The sequence below is a fragment of the Formica exsecta genome, unplaced genomic scaffold (genome assembly GCF_003651465.1).
Source record: "Formica exsecta isolate Colony F162 unplaced genomic scaffold, ASM365146v1 scaffold512, whole genome shotgun sequence".
NCBI classification, from domain to species: Eukaryota; Metazoa; Arthropoda; class Insecta; order Hymenoptera; family Formicidae; genus Formica; species Formica exsecta.
In genome coordinates, this window is record NW_021852364.1 from 47267 (window position 1) to 53573 (window position 6307).

At 31.7% G+C, this 6307-nt stretch overlaps 1 non-coding gene across 1 annotated transcript; it reads left to right on the plus strand.

Moving 5' to 3' along the window:
- Nucleotides 1-4837: 4837 nt before the first annotated feature.
- Nucleotides 4838-4909, plus strand: Trnac-gca. The gene has a single exon. It is a non-coding gene; the product is annotated as a tRNA-Cys (tRNA).
- The last annotated feature ends 1398 nt before the right edge of the window (nt 4910-6307 follow it).

The following is a 6307-nucleotide window of genomic DNA, read 5'->3' on the forward strand; positions in this document are numbered from 1 at the left end:
ACGCGTTCTTTCGCATCCCTCCGTAACTCTTTCCTCTCCGCTCTCACCGCTCTGCCTTGTCAGCCTCGCGAAGAAGTTCACTTTCGCGAAAAAAAGGGAAAAAGGCGCGAAAAATCGATGCGTGACGTCGATTGGCCACACACCGCCGGGTTTGTGCCAACATTCGTCCGCGGCGCGCTCATGGGCGTGGCTTAAAGATGAGCTCTCGCTGTGTCATCGCTTATATTGATCCTATACTACTTGGTGTGTGTACACGCAGCACCCACACCGATGCTGCACCCACACACGAGGAACGCAACGGTTGCGCGAACCTCGCGATGCGTATGTACGTGGACGCGATGCGCGATCGTGAACGGTGCATATTCGCGGCACCTGCAGCGAGTGCATTATGTGTGCAAGACGTGTACAGGGTGGCTTTGAAAAAGATGAGACTCGGTATTGATTATTTCATTCGATACAATCTTGATGACTTTACATGTTATTTTTATATTAAAGTCAGATTTTTGTTATTTATAAGAAAGTTGCAAATCTTGATGATTTCTAGTAGATACTTTATTCGTTTTTTTATTAAAAAATGTGGCAATTCATATGCAATATATTTTGTCTACAGTATGAAGGATTGAGCTCACTGGAATTGTATTTAACACAGTTTTAATATGAATAATATAGATGCATGTCAGTCTCGATTCTTTTTTTTCAATTACTACACTACTTACCTCAATCATAGATGAGATTAAAATTTTAAAAACAAGGAAAGGGATATTAAATAAAAATTTTAAGTCGTGTCGTATTTTCACTAAAGAGCTTCAAGAGAGTTTTGTTTTGTTATTAAATCTCATTACACTGATTCTCATCTTTTTTTAAACCACTCTGTATACGACACGATCCGTATGCACATATATGTAAGTACATTCTATTTAGGTGTGAAGAAATTGCGAATACATATAAAGTAACATGCGCATGTTTGCATAATGGGCACGTGAGCATGTGTCGCGCGTGAAAATAGTGAAAGCTTCACGAAAAAAAAAAAAATTACGCTAATTTAATTTGTCCCAAGAAAAAGATTCTTCTTATGTGAATTCCGCGCGTATTTCTTCGTGATTCAGATGTATTTGCAATAAATTCTCGAAAGCAACTGGCGAAAGCACAACGTTCTGCACTTACAATTAGAAGAATGTATCTATAAAGATATTTTTTTAATTTGCGCGAGAAGATATCTTTTTCGTATATTTCATATATGTTTTAGATAATTAATAAATTAATAATCCTCTATATAATTATATAATAATCGGAAACAACAATAATAATTCGAAAAGAAATCTTACTTTTTCAAAAAGAAAGTTTCTATTATTTATCAATTGTGTAATTACTATCACGATTATTGTTTTCATCATAATATATTTATCATATATTTTTGCGCATTGATAATAAAATAGTCAGGTAAAGCTTTAAAAAAATAGGACAGTGATGAAAAGGTATGCTAATCATTCGCCAAAGAGAGATCTTCTAGTAATGCATAAATCTTTGATTGAGTTGTGAATTATCGAATTACCGAATTTCGAGGTCGATAGAACCGAAGGCTGTGCGAGAGAAGTTCGTGATTAATTTATCTAGATACCCGCGTCATAATGGACGACATATACATTTAGGTTAATGGTGCCAGCTGGTTTGATGCCAGATAGATATATCGTAAGAATTATGCGAGGGTAAGAGTTTTCCAAATATTTTAAATAGCTCCCATAATCACGATGGATATGGCAAACATGTGTGGTTTATTCCTTGACTAACTCAAGAAATTAATATTATCAGCGATTAGTATTATCAGGATTTTTCCTAATCCCTGTGAACGTTTCCGAAAATAATTTAAATAAAAAGGCATAGATTGATTGTGTTTGTGTATTTATAATCAGGATCTAACACTCCAATAAATTAATAAGAAATATATTTCTATATACATATCGTCGTCTTTTATATATTTCATATTTAATTAATTAAAAGTTTTATCAATAAATACATGTATTGATATATAAAGCAATTCATTACGAAATATATGTTTTTAATTAAATATATTCACGCGATTTTTTAGTCAAAACAAAAATAAACACGTAAAATTTTTAGCTTGTTTTATGGATGTATACACGTCTACATTCATAAATAATTTGATCGACGACAATCTAATTTCGATGCTTTTAAATTGGAAAAAGTTCTTTGATGACATTCGTTATATTTTTGTTGAAAACGCAAATATCATTTAAATATGTTTTTCGACGATCGATTCATTAACTAACGAATGGAATATTAAAGATGATTAAAATAAAATTTGTTCATTTATAAATAGCGATACTATTAAAAGAGTTGTAGGAGTATTAATATCTGCTTAATTCTAGAATAATAATTTTTATTTTAGAATAACATGTAATAAAGAAAAACCGCGATGTTCCTTCCTCTAATGACATGATAATTAGAGAAACTTTATTTTTATGGTCAAGTTCACCTGAAAAAGTCACGATCGTAAGTTGCGCGATATGTAATTGTAGATGTGTATTATCTTTGACGTAACAAATTTTTTTTTCATAATTGAATTTTCTCTTCTCTTTGACCTGTAAGAAAAATAGTAACTTTTCCATAAATTTATTTTGAAGTTTATTTTGTATGAAATTTATTCATATCTTTCCTATCTTATCATCATAAATGGAAAGTAATCCTTCAATCGTTTAATGATTGTTTTATCAATCAATTATTAAAGCAACAGCACAAGAAAATAATCAATATGTCACATATGTCACATATGTCTAACGCTATGTAGAAGAAAATTGGCCACTTCTCTTGTTTCTTGTCTGCCTACATAGATGCATATTAGGAATGAATAAAATTTTCTTACCGCTCTTGTCGGTGTATTTAAACGCAATGTGCAATCGACTTTACTTTCGCACTTCAGAGGCGGGCGAGTGCGGAACAAAACAAGGAAGGGATGAATTATATACCGTGACCGTTTTGATGGATTAATTCGCAAACTGAATGGAAGGTTGCATAGACTGACTTCGACGTTATCCGTTTTATTTTTCTCGTTAAGCCAGCAAGCATTGAAAAATGCACTGCTAACTGAGCTGTTTTTCGATTTAAAAATATTGTAAAATATATCAAACGCGAGTTTGTTTGTCGTTTATGTAAGATATATAAGATGCAGTAACATAATAATGGTCATATGATTGACAGATATTATGTACATAAGAGAAAAGTGGATGCGCATTTGTATAAAACGAGAAATAATTTTAGCTTTTTTTTTGTAAAATAAAAATAATTTGCAATATTGGATATAAACGGTAATTTATTGACATATCAGAAAAAGCATACTTTCAATATCTGACGATTTTTATTTCTTTTTTCTGTACAATTGTTTTAGTTTCTACTAATTGACAAGATATTATAAAATATGATTTTCTACTGTATATTATTCATAATGGAAAGCTTTCAAATTATAGATTGGCCGCAAAAGTTTTGTCGAAATCTATGGATTATGCAAGTAAATTAACGAAAATTTTGCACTGCGACAATTTACTTGAATTAATAACTTATCAGCAAATCCATTATCCAAAATAAGTCATTCTCAGAAATGTTCGTCATTTATAATGTAGTTTTTTGCCGCTATTTGTATAATGATGGGTATAAATAAATCCAGTAAATTTCAGAAAAGCACTTAAAATTTTATTAATTTATAAACATATTTATACAACAAATATATACAAATACGTACAAATTTAAAAAGAGAAATATTTTAATAATTTTGTTTAATAATAACAAAACGCATGCATTTTGTGATTTTAATTTTAATAACAGATTCTGTGACAAATTTAGAGTCGTTGTTTTTCCAACTGAAAATATCGTAACAAAGTATATTTTGAGTTATAATTAATCAAAGAAATAAAAGGTGTTGATACAAAGTTATTGATAAAAATATAAAATAATTGCAAATATCTTCAAGTTTTTTAAAAATATGCATAAACTAACTTGAAGACTTACACTTTGAGATATCGCATTCTATTGGAAAATGGGACATTTTATCGGCACACTCGGGAAGCCTGACGTGCAATGATCTCGACCATGTGTGCCTTAGTCACGCTGACATATGGCAAAGTCATGAAGCCACTAGGTGGTCCGCAGTATATTACTCTACCTGTCGCCATCCATGCTCGCAAGGGAGAAGGGGATGGCTCTCATAACTATTTGTATGACAACAAAGACCATTTTTGCACAGTACTAGAAGAATAGGCGATGTATATATTATTCAGTGTATTGAGAATCTAGAGATACGAATATTTTAAATAATTATCTTTAAGAGAGAGAACGTATATATCCTAAGATTTATACATCTACAGCTTTTTACAATCGTCTTATTATCTCGATAAATATTTAATATAGATACAATCTCACTGTCTTTTTTTAAATTTATATAATTCAAATTATTTCCAAATACATATTGTATTATATGAAAAAAAACTGAGTTGTTTTTTATATAAACATATTTAAATGTTCAATGTCAGTGCACTCCGTATTTTTCGCTGAATTTCGCACACGAATGGGTGCGCCAAATCGTGTGATAAGCGATCGTGCATCGAAGTATATATAAAAAAAAAATTAATCAGATGATCCTTATGAACATTTACCATTGTTTTCAATATTTTGGCGATAATTATTATTCTTTTTAAAAAGAGGGCTTTTGAATAATGTTTGTCAGATATAACCAGTAAATATCAAAATGATCAAAAATAATTTATTTAAAATAGTATATACAATAGAATATAATAGAAGTATACAAACAAAGAACGTATTCTCGATCGGGGGTATAGCTCAGTGGTAGAGCATTCGACTGCAGATCGAGAGGTCCCCGGTTCAAACCCGGGTGCCCCCTCAAGATTATCTTTTTGACTATTTTGATTTTTTTTTAGATATGTTATATTCTTTTTGTATACGCTTCTAGAGTGCAATCACATGATATTATATCTGAATACGTTCTGTTGTAAAGGACAGAGAATCTAGCAAAGTAAACTTTATCTAAAATTAACCCAAGTGTTACCCAAGAAAATGATAATAGATTGCTGCTCAGGCGATATTACAATACATTTTGAGATAGTAGAGAATTTTTTAATTTGAATTTCATTGAACAAACTAAAGGAAAAGCTGTTTGACAGTAGATCATCAATTTAAATCTTTAGAAATTTAGTAGCTTGGATAATGAGTTTAGTGATATTTTTTGTAAAATATTTGCATCTTATTTTTTTAAGCAAGATTATCATTCAATTGGGTTGCATTTAAGAGAAATTTTGCTAGAGCCTGGAGGAATGGTAATGAAGATTATGTAATATATACACTGTGGAATAATTAAGTTTCGAGACTTTCGTATAAAAAATTTATTTTTAATTGTACAAATCTTAGACAATTAAAAAGTTTCAATGTAATCATCACCTAACAACACTCTTAGTTCAACGTCTCCGCCATTGGTCAAAGCAGCTCTGATAGTCTTCTGAAACAAGCCCTCTCAAAATTTGATTCACGTTTTTTTTTTATGTCATATGTGTCTTCGAAACGTTACTCTTATGCATAACTGACTCTCCGTAGGATTGTTGAATCATTTGTAACGTTTCTGTTAGCGACTTCTTTAATTTAATGCAGAATTTAATGTTGGCGCGTTGTCAAGCGTTCCTTCCATTACACCGATTTCTAAACAAAATTTTGTAACACAACTTTGCGTGACTGCATCTCATTAACTATTGAACCAAATAATTTAAAACTTGCACCACGTGTTGAATAGTGAATAACCCCCTAAAATGGCAGCACAAACAGATCAAACGTTCAGAAATGCGAAGCGAGTCTTGAAACTTAATTGTTCGACAGTGTATTTTTTTTTTTTTTTTTTTTGCATTTGGTGGTTCAGCGAGTTTCTTAAATTTTTACACTTCAATAAATCGATAATCTTCGTTGAAATACAAGATGCGAAAAAAATATACATTGAAAAATAGCGCTATTTAAATATCAAGTTCACGGATCCCCCTAATTTCTGAAAGAAGCAATATACGCAAACGTTGAAAGAGCGATGGAGGATAAAGCACGGTAACACGGCATACCACCATAAAGATCTGACAAGAGAATAGAGAGCCATCGGTTAATCCGCAAGACTGCCGACCGCGGAAGATGAATGTTCGATGTACGAACCACCTGCTTTGACGGTGAACGTTAAATCCGTAAAACCCCACTAAATATTCGCCGAATCCGTGAAATGCCCGCAGTGCTCGCTTGGGGCGATCAGGCC